A 14,704-nucleotide genomic window follows, 5' to 3' on the forward strand; every position below is an offset into this window, starting at 1 on the left:
CTTGAAGACTCGTGCTTGTAGAATTGTTTCAAGGGAAAATTGCTTACTGAGTCGTAATAATATGACTCGCCAGGTGACATACTCAATCAACTCTCTGATGCAACAAAGTTAGGAAACCACAGATCTGTATCTCTCATAAAAAAGTCTATCCCGAGGGAGCTATGTATCCCGATGCGTACAGATCTACAGTTTCCAAACTTGTCCACATCAGGGAGTCGTTGAATATGCTATCTAGAGAGTTATATTATCATGATTCTTACCTATAAGAAGTGGTGAAGGGATTTTTTCTAATCAGTCCCTAAGTTTTAGAACTTCTCCTACTAGTTCATTTAGTAAAACTTTTACTTCTAATCAATCTCGAAATCCCAGTCCACACATTTCTCACCATTAAAATGTAGAAACTGCCTTAACCATTCGAACTCACCATTTTTTTCAAAAAAATTGGATTTTCAATATCTACTCGAATTTTGGAGACTCCATTCCGATAGAAAGGATTTGAAAAGGAAGAAGAAATCATTTTCAATGGTTTTTTCAAGTATTTTGAAGATGCATGTAAAAAAAATAGGGTTTGTTTTTTGTTTTTAGATTAAAATCGATCAAAGATGGTTCATTTGGTTTGAAATCATCTCCACAAATCATTATATCAAGTTTGTAGTCGATTTTTCCATATATTTTAATCGGAAAAACTCCAAAACGAAAATGAGTGGGTTTTACCAGCGTCAAGCTCACTTTTATTGTGGAGTTAAACATTTTTATTGTTGAGTTTGACATTTTTTTTTTTTAAATTGTTAAACTCAATAATAAAAATTGGTGAGCTTGACAATAAAAATGGGTGAGCTAGACAATAATAAGATTTGTGAGTTTGAAAATAAATAAAAATTGGTGAGTTTAACACTATAAAAACGTTTTTTGAATCTCGGCTTTATTCTTCATTTCTTGTTGTAATCGTCGAAATTAAAAAAAAATACATCTAAATATTCAAAATTAGAAGTATATCATTTTCATTTTTCATTAATAATAATAATAATAAAAATTGTCAAAAATGTTTGGAATTGCGGTTGAAAAACCTAAGTATGTGAAGAAGATGAAAAAACTAATAGTTTAGGTATTTAAAATTATTATAACATGAGATGAGGTTAAGGGGCCATTAAGAAAAGAAAGTTTTACTAAATGGACTATCAAGCAACCCCCAAAAACTCAGGAACTAATTAGAAAGTAATCCCTCTATCAGAGTCTTTTAAGTAATTTTCTCTTATTTTAAAGGTTTTGTTACCATGTGCCCGAAGGGCACCACAATAAGGTGTATTAAATACACCTTGGGAAATTAATTTCCCACTACAAATTTTTTGGAGGGCATTTTTAGTAGGAAAGTACATTTTCAAGGAGTAATTGTTTAATACACCTTAATGTGTGCTCTTAGGGCGCATGTAAACAAAACCCTTGTTTTAAAATTCAGAAATTCGACTCGATTGGGATGTCTGCCTAGTCAAGTCAACTCTATGAATCAAGACTTGACTTATGGTTAGTCAAATAAATATAGATTTATAGGTGAGTTACGAGTTGAAATTATCTTATTTATCGAGAGACAATACACTACCAAATTATTTATAAAGTTTTGTGTTGATAATTATCTCTAGATCGATTAGTCCTTTCTATTACTAATATTTAGTTGATGAGTCAAGGGTCCCTAAAAATACTTGTAGTTGATGTCATGAATTCTCCCTTTGATTTTTGTAGGTACATATATGTTTCTCTAGGTAAAATGTGTCACTGAAGATTTACATTTAGCATCAGGACTACCTTCATGAGACGAGCTAGTAAAAAAGCATTTGTGGCAAATTAATAGGTTTTTAAACGAGTCTTTTGGGGGTAGACTTCAAAATCAAGTAGTATTTCTAGATATTCCCTAAAATTGAAACAACACTTTCCAAACCTTACATCTTCAACTTAGGCCCTTCTTGGTACATTGCAGATCATTTGAAAATGCAATTTTGTTTTCCAATAATCCCTTTTGTAGGTGTTTGTATCACAATGCAAATAATTTGCATAGATCTCCTAAATTCTTAAACAATTTCAACAAATGAAAAAAAAAAAAAAAGTACCATAAATCATATGGAAAATTATTTGACTCCAACATATATGTATACATGTTCGTCATGACTGATTGACGTGTACTAATGTGATCGTAGTCATTGTATTCCATGAGAAATGTTGATTAGAATTTAATATTTACCTTAACTTGGAGGGCAAGCAAAGGGTTGAACCACAAGGGATAAGAGGTAAAATCGTGCTTAAAGAGGAGATGGATCAAAACTAAGATTACAATGGTTTAAGTTGATTGTAAGTCACAAAAATAGAAATAAAAGTTGTTGAAAATTAAGCTAAAAATATGAAATAAAAGCCATTAGAAAATGAGATCCACCTAGAGCCATCTACCTACCCTAACCTAGTTTCTATCCTCTTTTTATCTCAATCAAAAGAGTTTGGTATTGCATCTTGGATTGAAGATAAGCATGAAAATTAGAATTAGTGAACTAAAAGCTAGGTCTCCTTCAGTCACTCATGTTTGAAGCCCCTACCATCAAATATCTGAATTAAGAATGAAACATCTTGATCTATTCTAAGAATAAATCATCAAAGTCTAGCATAAAAGATGTATGTGTTCATCTATAGCTTTGGTCCATTGGAGTTGGACAAGACCTTTAAGCGAACCCATAAAACATTAAAGCAAGAAAAATAAGAGGATTAAAAACAAAATTACCGCAAAGTAAAACTTAGTCTAGGCTTCTTAACTCTCTAATGGAGGGAGATTTAACCTATGGTCATGGAAATAACAAGAAAATAAAAGGGAATACTACTTGTATTCACGAAATAAGGAATTACACCCTCTTCTTTCTCGTTCTCACTATTTACAGAAGTTAAGCCCTACTAAAAATGGAAAATTATAGAAACTTGACCAAGACCTAAGACTTGAGACTCAAGACACCTTCCATAATATGCAAGGGGGCCTATTTATAAAATAAATGAGGTTCTATTAATTCAATTTCATGTGCGAGAGTGTTCCATGCCAAATTAGGGTAATCCTTTCTACATTTATCTTACCATGGGTGAAACTCATTGTGGTGCGGTGAAGCTTACTAAAAAAATGATTGGCCTTTGGTTGGGATCCTTCTCTTCTAATGTTATTTGCAAAATAAATTCATTTGATTGATTTTGTGTTCAATTTTGTTTTACTGATCTTTGACCTGTACATTTGAACATGCGCATAATCAATTTTTTGACAAACATATAATTTCATACAATTATGCCTAATTTAGATGATAAATCATGTAAAGAGATAATACAAGGCATAACGGTAAAACTATGGTCTAAATTGTAATAAGTGCTTGGGAAAAGTGCATATAAATCAATGATTTGAGATAGTGATCACACCCCCAAAATAATAATTTTCTAGTCCCTAGAAAATAACATGTCATTTTCCCAGGCCTCTCGATTGCATTTAACAAATGCAATAAATCCTTAAACCCCTAGGTTACCCCTAGTGGACAAATTTGACTCTTGAGAATTTGAGGAGAAAATATCCATAAAATTTAAGCAATTTTGAAGTAAAAAGAATTAAAGTCAAAACTTTATTTAAAAGCACAAGATAATTTAGATTTGTCAGTCATTTGGTGTAATATTGGTATAGAGTCCTAAACCTTATTTCTCTATAATAAATAAATAAAAAGATTTAAATAAACCCTTAAATAATAGTATTTTTAACTTAAAAACATTTGAGATTTAGTTTCTTAGAATAAATTCTAACCTTCGATTTAACCAAGAATAATTGGAATAACTTAAGGTTTAACTCCAAACTTAGCATCCTCTATGGGGTAGTGAGAAGCGTCGATGTTCACTTTAATACCTCAAAGGGATTTTATTTGTAAAACCCTGAGTTTTTAATTCATATCTTACGAAAAATAACATAGTGGAATTTGAAGAAAATTATGAAAGTAGGACTTAGGGTAAACCTTTCAGATTTTACTCTATTCACTTTTAATGAAATCAAACTTTATTGTTGGATTCAAAATGGATGAAAAACATACTTAAACATGTAAGCACGCTCAAATTTGAGTTCGAACGAAAAAATCACAAATCCTTAATTTTCAGGTTAAACAGGGTTAAAAAAGTAATATTTTTTAGAATAAAAATTGGAAGAATCCGATCTCACTATTAGACCTGCAACAAAAAGTTATGAAAAATAGAGTATTTACTTGTCAGTTTCAAAGCCTGAAAAGTTGAATTATCGTAAAAAATGGAAATAAGTTTAAAAATACCGATTTCGTCTCGATATTTCTTTGTATAAAGGAATTATATTTTTCTTTTATATTCATTTTCTTTTCCAAATATCTAAAAGCCAACAACCAAATATGATTAAAAGACCGTGAGTTTTAAACCACTTTGAGTCGGGTTTTCATCGTGATCGAGATCCCGTTGGTCGTCAGTGATGAATGAAAATTTGTTCGTGATGTCGAATACTACAAATCCACCTCATAAATTTCTTTTTCTCTCTTCTACTTCTCCACTTTTCATCAAAAAAATAGTCGAATCATAAAGTGATTTTCGACCTCTTCAACATAAGATTTCGTCGACTTAAAGTCCAACCGTTATTCGACAAAAAAGGAAAAAATGACTCCATCGTCGAGATCTTCGATACCACCAGATTATTTTTAAAATCAATTGCATTCAAGTCATATCTGTCACGATTTTCACACATAATGTTTTTCCTTCTAACGACAAAAAATAGGTAGGATGCTTATGATTCTTATTAGTAATCGTAGATTTCAAAAACGTATTTAGGATTTTTACCAAATTTGTGATTTTATTTCAAAACTTAGGATTTTATTCTTTTATTTTAAACTCATTAGAAATATATGTGTTTGATGTGTTTTAAACATGTTTTATAACAATTTATATGTGGGTGGGATATTTTATCGAATAACAAATGAAAAACTGGGAAAAAATCAATTTTTTTGTGCATTCTGTCAAGAGCTGTCGGTAGTACTGGCGATGCTACCTTTCGATGTCGCCAGAACCCTATGATTTTTCCAGTTTGTTCTTGTACCACTGCAAGGACCCTGTTTTAATCCAAATTTTGTAGTTTTTTTTAATTTAAATGATAAAAAAATTTAAAAGTTATAAAATAATTTGATATTAAATGAATTTATATTGATTTGATAAATATTGGAAAAAGGAATTGTATTTTTGAAAAGTCCTGATATCGAAAAAATGGGAAAATAAATTGTAGAGGGAAATAATTGCATATTAATCTAAGCCATACACGTGTCCAAGTCGGTTAAGTGGTATCATGCACAGATCAGCATACGGGACACTACCCTACAAGCAGAGTAGGTTAGTGCAGGGACCTCCCTAGTCTGGCTGGTAGGCATTATAGCGATAAGCAAGGCCAGGTCTGCAGATAAGTAGGATCAATCCAGGTCAGGTCATAAGAAAATTGTAAAACTGATATGTGCACGTCAATCCCAAAAATCTCAAAAGAGATCTCTGCAGATAAGTACAATCAATCCAGAAGATCTCGATTAGGTAAACAAGTCTATAGAGTCAGTGGATATTCGATAATTATAGCCTATAGAGGAGAAAATCCTATAAATAGCTAGGGAGGATAAAGAGCACAATAAGTACTATTGAGGGGGATCTTTTTGGGGAGATCGGAATCTAACTAATACTATAGACTATTACTATACTTTTCTAACTTGACCATCGGAGTGATTTTGGCAGGTACCACATCGCCACGGGAAAGAAGGTGTTAAGAACGACTTCAGCCGTCCACCGAATTCTGACTGCATAAAACTGGTGTCGTTTGTGGGAACACCAGAAGTAGATTGATTTCGGTTGAAACAATGGTTAGATTTACAAAAACAAATGAAGTCAATGCGCCCCACCAGAGGTTCCAGTCGCAAATACACAACTTTTAACGATGTTAGATGCCATGAGAAAATAATAGGAAGAAATGCAAAAGAAGATAAATTACTTAGGTGCTGTTTGTTAAACTGAAAAAAAATAAGTGCTGAATAGCATTAAGCGCTGCAACTTATAAGCACTGAATTTAAGTGCTAAAAAAGTTGTTTGTTTAAATGCTGAATCATGTTTGTTACACATTGCTGAAACTGGTAAATTGTCTTTGTTACCCTTAAATCATATTATACATTGTTTGCATGTTTCAAATGTTTATTTATTATCAAACACAATAAAATATATTATTTCTTATAAAATTAAAATATAATTTATTTTTAAATAATAAATAATACTCAAATCTTCAATTTATAAATAATAATTTCTATTTATAAAAGCCCATAAATTTCAAATTAAAAATTATAATGTTATTCAAGTCACCAAAATTTGAAATCAACTTTAAAAGAACTTAATTTTGGATGAATAATTTTCGATGGAAATGAAGGGTGTGTAATTATAAAAGCACCCTATGCATTAATAAGGGCAACCCATACTATAGCCATTTTTTTTTGTTTTATATGGGTTAAAGTTTTTGGAATGAGCATATTTTTAGTGAGGATGTTCTATATGGTCTAGAGATCATCCTCACCAAAAATCAATCCATTTTGAAACTTCTAACTCATCAAAAATAGTTTTAAAAAAAAAGGGACGATTTACGGTTCTTGAACTTGTTTTGATAGGGTTAGAAGTTTCAAGATGTGCTGATTTTTGGTGAGGATGATTTCCTCATTGTAGAGATCATCCTCACCAAAAATCGACTCATTCCAAAACTTTTAACCCATATAAGACAAAATAATTTAGCCATGGTGTGGGTTTATTAATTTGTGGGGTGTTTATATACTTATCCATGGGATATAAGAGGTAATATTCTTTTAAGAATAAGGGCATACTTTTCCATGCTCAAAAAAACAAAGGGCATACTTGTCCGTGTTGAAAAAAGCAAAGTGCTTACCGTTTCAGCACTTTTTTTCAGCATCAAAATAGTGCTGAATTTTTTTCACTTATTTTCAGCAGTAAGCGCTAAAAATATAGAGTAAACAAACGAGCTGTTTTGACAAAAGTGCTGAATTTAATTTTTTTTAGCAATAAGCGTTGAAAAATAACGCAAACAAACTCCGCCTTAGTTGAACAAAATCGTAACTTAAGTCAGCATCTTAATAACCAGCAACAATGGGGGAAAGATAGTTTACCAAGAGATCCTCACGCAAAAAGCAAAGATGAACATACTTCAAGTATGGAAGGTAATACGTCGTTACTGATCCCTACGGGAGAAGATGGAACAGAAGTTGCTACGATAGCCACTCGAATCGAGCCCGTAGCAGGCTTGACTCGAGAAGAGGTTAGAGAGATGATCAAGAAGGAAAAAAAATGATGATGAGTGTCAACGTAGGCACGACAATAGCACAAGACGTTCAAGGGACTTGGAAGTCTCCCTTTTGTAGTAGAAATCTTAACCGAAGAGATTCCGAAGAAGTTTGTATCGCTATGTTTCACCCTTTATTTTGGGACGAAGGACCCGGTAAAGCATCTTTTCCCCTTCTGGTAAATGTTCGTGTTGTGGGAGGAGAATAAGGGATTAATGTGTAAGTTGTTCCTTTCAAGTTTGTAAGGGAACGCACTGACTTGGTTTCACAAGTTGCCGTGCGGGTCCATTACGTCATTCGAGGAACTTTGCACTGTCTTCGTAGCACGATACATTGGCAACATGAAAAGTGGAGGGGATGTCGATGCGTTGCTTAACATGAGGTTGGGGTCTAGGGAAAGCCTTAGAGAGTTCACGAGGAGATTTAGAAAGGAAGGGATGTCTCTAGAGAGTTGGTACGAGAGAACAGTCATGATGAAGTTCAGAAATTCCTTACTATATGACTCATGATTATATAGGTTTCTTGTGAAAAAGAGACCGAAAACTCTGAGCGAGTTGTTTGAAAGAGCAAAAAAGTACATCCATTTAAAAAATGATCCTGGGAGTTCTGCAGGTAAGAACAAGGTCATATATGTTGTGAAAAAGTCTAGTAAACAGCATCAGCCATAACAACAGGACATGAAGAGACTATTTGAGCAAGATGGGGAGAGGAGAAAATAATAGACGTATTTTGGTATGCCTCACAATGAGATCTTGCCTCTCATCGCACATGAATTGTATTTCGAGTGGCCCGCGCCTTTTCCTCGAGATCAAATTAATCGAGACGAGGGATATTGTGAGTATCACAAGGTGCAGACGCACACCACTAATAAATGTCAAGCCTTAACAAGATTCTTGTAGAGGCTGGTAAAACAGGGCAAGTTAAGAGATTTGCCCAAGAGACAAAGAGAAGACCAGCCTCGAGACAAGAACCTTAGGATTGATCAACCACCTATTGAAAGGCATGACGGAAAGACAGTAGTGACAAATGTTATCTTCAGAGAAGATTATAGAAAAGCGGGGCAGAGTAAGGTTGAGAAAAGAACTAAGAGAAGAAGAGCTAAGTATCTGGCCCACTTTTTTACAAGAAGGAGTGGGCCTACAGAACAGATAGAACCCTTTGGGGAGCAAATGGTGGCATTTACTGAGAAAGACTTAGAAGGGGTAGTAAGACCCCATTATGACGCACTTGTAGTAACACTCTGAGTAGGCACCTTCACGCTCAAAAGAGTGTTGATTGACGGTGGTAGTTCAGTAGATATCATGTATGCTTTGGCCTTCTTGAATATGGGCCTCAATAGGAATGTGCTCACCCCAACAGGGACACCATTGATTGGGTTTAACGACAGAACCAATCAGCTATGGAGGAAGATTGTGCTGCCTATGCAGGCTGGACCAGTAACCTTGATGACCAGGTTATTGGTTGTTGAGGTGAGTTCACCATATAACGCTATTCTAAGAAGATGGTGGACACATGAGATGCAAGCAGTTCCATCAACATATTACCAAGTCCTCCGATTTCCCACGTCGTAAGGGATGTGGGACATGCAAGACGACCAAATGGCAGCTCAAGTATGCACATTGGGCAGGGACACCCCTCAAATTGCTTACTTTTCTTATTGTCTCTAAGGCGATGGGGAAATAGAGATTTAGGAATTGTTGGAATGGTGGAAAATTTATCCAAATCATTCTCCTTCTCCTTAGGAGATTCTATAATTTTTTCTACTTGAATTTTATCTTTTCCTGGGACATCATCTTTCTTGTCAATAGGTTGGACTTTGTTATCCACCTTCTTTCTTGATCTTAAGATATGAATAGCTTTGACGGAACCTTGTAACTCTCCTAAATGGCTTTCTACCTCGTATTGACCTTTTGGTCAATTGGGAATAGTTTAATTGGGGAATTATCCTTTCTCTTTCCCTCCAAGGAAAATAGCTAACTAACCCAATTGAATTTCCATCTTAGCTATGGATTGAGCAATGACTTAATTAATCTGAGTTTGATTTTGATTGGTCTACTATTGAGTTTGGATGAGATGTTGTTACTGCTTCATTAACTTTACCATCATAGATTCTAAAGATGACTGTTGTTGGCCAGATGAATTGTAATTGGGTATGGAATCAAGAAGTAGGGCTCTACATTCAATAGATTTTCGTGATAGATATGGGACTTGTGGAACAATGTCTTGGTTCATGGAAGGACCGACTTGTTTAGAATAACTTATATTGTAACCTGGTGGACCACTAGATTGAATAAGTTCATTTTGTTTGTAAGAGAAATTCGAATGAAGCCTATAGCCATTAATAATATTGGCCTGTTCAGCCTTAATATATGGCAAGTTGGGACAGTATTCAACCAAATGGTCATTGTCGCACAAGATACATAAATAAGTTTACTCAACTGAAACTGAACTAGAATCAAAGTGAGGGTTGGATGTAGATATGTTGAAAGTATTTAGCTTCTTTGCAAGACTGTGCATACCACTCGCTAGATTGAATATAACATTTTTGATATCAGGATCTACTTTCATTTCATAAATTTTTGACTTTTTAACGGGATCTTCTCTATTAAACTTTCCATTATTAGTATTCCAATTTTGAATGCTCTCAACTAACTCAACTTGAAAATCATACGCTTGGTTAGGAGTCTGATTCATAAATTGACCCTTATGCATAGACTCAACTAAGGTACATTGATTCATTGTTAATCTTTGACAGAAGTATTGCACCAATTGTGCTTTGTTAATGCCATGGTGTGGGCATTTGATTAACAAATCATTGAATCTTTCCTAATTTTGGAAAAATTATTTATTTAACGCCTTCTAAAATTCCTAATTGCATAATTCATTCTCTCAATTTTGGCTATTGGGTAAAATTTGGTTATGAATTTCTTGGATAAAATATCTCATGAATTTATGAAATTGGGAGCTAGGGAGTTCAACCACGCAGCTGCGTGATCCTCCAAGGATAATGGAAACAACATGAACTTAACACTCTCCTCATTTAAATTTTGATTTCAAAAGTTTGACATATGGTCAAGAATTAATTGAGGTGAGTGTACGGCTGTTCATACTCTAAACCGTGAAACTTAGGGAGTATTTTTATGGTGATTGCTCTAATTTCAAATTAAGGTGCATTGTTTAATGGTAACACAATGCACATAAGTGGAGTAGCAGAAGCAGGAGTGAAGATCTCATTAAGAGTTTGTTCTCGATCACCCATAATATTTAATGAGGGTCTCTTAGAAATTCTACTGATGGTACGCTCGATCTTAGGATCAAATGATTTTAATATGTTACTCCTAAATTGTCTACCAAGCATGCAATTCACAAAGTATTTAAAACAATCACAAAAGAAAATGCTGGACCTAGATAAGATGCCTAACTATAGATAGCTCTTAACTGGTTAGAAATTGTGCAATTAGCCTTTCAACTTAGTTCTATGAAATCAAATTCAGATCATTCAGAACTCCAAATCAAAGGAGACGCATAATGCATAAGTAAGGACACTCTTAAATCACCTTTGTTTCTCGAATAGACTAAGTCTATCCCCTTAAAAATACAAGATCTTACTAGATGCAAAATATGATTAAGAAGTGCAATCGACACAACTTGAAGTGGATTTCTCCTATTGAGATTATGGGCCTTAAAATCAAGTCTAATTGATTTTAGTTAGTTTGATTGGATGACTAGTGAGTTGATTCTCCTAATTAGAGTAAGGATTTGGTATTGACCTCCAATCCTTACCTTATGATGTTATCCCTAAAAGAGGAGTGCTCTTTACTAAATGCAATTAACTAATCCAAGTATGTGCAAAGTGGAAAATAACAAACAAAGGCTAGAAGTAACCCACTAGTAATGAGAGGCGTGGGTATTTCAAATTTACCTCCCATGCTAGATGGGGTGAAGACAGGTTGAGTCGACTTAGGCCACCAATTCCAATTTTGGTGTGTGAACCTAAGGAGCCGTGACGGTATGGTCCAATCGTCGTTCTTCCCTAGTTTATTACAATCCAAGTCTTCTTGAATAATTAATTAAGTAATGAAAATTTTTACAATGTTCTTAATACAAATGGATCTAAAATAGAAAAGAGACCTAGCTATAAAATAAAAAAAAAAAACTCAGCAAGATGGAATAAATCTTGGACCTTGAACTTGATCTTCTTGTCCAAAATTTCTTTAATCTACCAAAGAAACATAATGTTAATAACTGAACAAAATAGAAATTAAAAAATAAAAACTAAACCTACCACTACAATTCAAAAGCAGAAATAAGAACAATGTTAAAATATGAAGATTCAACTTTCTAGACTCAATGTGGTGTAGTGAATAATGCACAACGTCACATTGAAATCTAGGAATTTGTGTCTGAAATTTTCACACAGATCTTAGTTTGTTTTCCTGATTGTAATGAACACAAATTTTTTTGATTTTCTGAAAAAAAAAAGTGGATAAATAGAAAATAGAAATAGAAATGAAAAAAAAAAAAATATTAACTTCAACAAACTTAGAGCAACTACACCTTTCCCTAACAACGGAATCAAAATTTTGATATTCACTCTAATTGGAAATTAATAATTGAGGGATCAAACCCAAAAGAAAGGGGGGATGTTACCAAGTTAGAAAGAAATGAAGTTAATATAAGTTGTAATTAAAAACTATTTTTGTATTTTTGTGAAACAAAATGGAAAGTAAAACGTTGTTGGAAATTAAAACAATAAAAAAGGAAATTGTACTAAGTAAATAAAAGAGATAAAACATCCATTAGTGATTAGAGTAACCAAGGATTGGTATATAAAACTGTTTTTGAGTTTATCCTTCTTTGCACTCAACCACAAGGGCTTGTTGTAAACTCCTTAAGTTGGAAGATATGGCATGAAACTTTTGAGAAAACACTGTAGTTAGGACTTCTTCATTCACTAGTATGTGAAGTCTCTAAGAGAAACAACACTTGTATTCATGATAACCAAGATATACTATCTTCTTGAAAAATTATAGAAGTTGCTAAATTAAAATCTAACTACAAAATAAAAATTACAGAAAAAATACCAAGGGCATTAGGGGAGAAGAAGAAAGGGACAAGATCTCAATAACCATTTCTAAATTGAGAAAATGATACATTTATAGACTTAAGGTGTTCTCAAATGATCCAAATATAGCTACCATCACTCTTGCATATAATTTCACATGTGAAGCAATGTGGAGAAATTTTAGGACGATCCAACTAAGGTGAACCATGTCACATTGAGAGTTGATTGTGTCGCATTGCTTTGAAAACATTAAGATCTCTTTTTTTGACTGGATGCTTGATCAGACTTCCTAATTGTAATATACTCTTGCTTAAGTGATGTGGTGTTCATCTGAATGAGTTGATCATCGACCTGTACAGTGAACACACGCGATCATTTTTTTGATATTTAATAATTATTTTATGTAATTAAGCCTAATTAACATGGTATAACATGAAATGTAATAATTTGAGGCTTAACTTATTTATTCATCTAAACTAACGAAATAAATATGTAAATTGAGATAAATGTTTGAGAAAAGTTTGAATAATTTAGTGTTTTGAGACACTGATCAGGAACATAAGAAGATAATGAATTTACTCAAAAATTTTAAAAGATTTGTTGACGTGGTCCTTATGAGGATATATTGGGTGTAAGCTTGGGTATTGTTCGACATTGAATAGATATTTGCCCGATGAAATGAAAACATCGATGTTTGAGGTCAGAATTTGCAAAATCAAAGAAGATGTTACAAAATGTAACAATGCTGGACTTCTCAAAATGGTAAAGTGCTCAGAGTAAATTACTACTCTCGGACAAATAGAGCAATTAAGGCAATTAACAAGAATCTATAAACCACCATCATGAAAATGTGTCAGATACATCAAGATGGGTTTGAAGAATTATCTTTCACACCCTTGAAATGTCAAACTTTGACTTGATCCTCTATGAGAACTACTTAGTACTCTTTGTTATGTGGCATGAAAGTGTTAGTTCCATATTTTGTCAATCTCAAGACTTAAGTTGAGTGTCGGATCGATTTACATTTGAAGATGTGAAGACTCTCATAAAGTTGTTCAACCTCAAACACATTGACAAAATGCTCCATATGCGTGTGCACAAAACTTAAAAGGTAATGACACCACCTATATCATTTTCCAACACCTAGATGATTGTTAGGTCGACTTATATTGGCAAGAAAATCTTATTCATTGACTTATTCATTCATCGGTACTTTTGAGAATCAAAATAGTCATTGAGAGTATTTAGGTAATTTTAACACCCTTAGACCATCACCCATCCTTGGTGAGTGTTTGTGGATCTTCTATATGCAAGATCTACTAAATTTCCAAATCATTTAATCATTGAACTTCCCGAAAGTTCAATTTGGCCCGAAATTGTTAAAAGGATATTTTTATAATTTTAACCCTTTAGGCCATGGCCTACCTATTGGTGAAAGTTTGGGGATATTCTACTTGGTAAGATATACAAAATCCTTGAACGGTTTGATCATTGAAGCTCCTATGAGCAAAATATGACCAAAATGACCTAAATGGGTATTTTGGTAATTTTACTAAGATGCCGGGTAACATTACTAGGGGCGCTGGTAGAAAGCACCCTAGTTCTTCTACTGGTGGCACTGGTAAGCCATCGACACCATCGATAACACACTCTAACGATCATAATTTTGACCGTTGAGCCTCTAGTAATGACCACAATGCCACTGGTAGGTATTGAAAAATCCCCTAAATATGTATAAAACTCATCACTTGGGTTCATTTGTGGGTGTGATCTATCCCTTTAGAACTTATGCTCTTTCCCTTCCCTTCTTAAAAACATTCTCTACAAGATTTGAGGACTATACTTTAGTTGAATGCACCCTCAACACAATCAACCTCCATGAGAGTCTAGCATTATGTGAGTCTTCCCTCAACTTATCTTGATATCTCATTTGATCTCACTTCAACTATCAAATCTTTCCTTACATATAAATTGGTACATTCATAGAGCAATGAGCGAAGGGAAAAAGATTGAGGGAGTGATCTCAAGGATCGAAAGCTTGATTGGAAGATCCAACCGTCGAGATACACTTGTGAGCTCAATGACTCGAAGAACTCAAGATCGTCATTGGTTCGGCCCTGAAAAATCAAGTTCTGATTCGAATCGAGGATTATTGACAAGAGTAGATGTTTGTGAGTTTCTGAGGTACAAAACTCAATATTTCGAGATGATGCATTTATCTCAATCTTAAAGTTTTAGAATTTAACTTAAGTATAAAAATTCT

This window comes from Akebia trifoliata, chromosome 10, assembly GCF_017979445.1.
Source record: "Akebia trifoliata isolate Shusen 1 chromosome 10, ASM1797944v1, whole genome shotgun sequence".
In the NCBI taxonomy this organism is placed as follows: Eukaryota; Viridiplantae; Streptophyta; class Magnoliopsida; order Ranunculales; family Lardizabalaceae; genus Akebia; species Akebia trifoliata.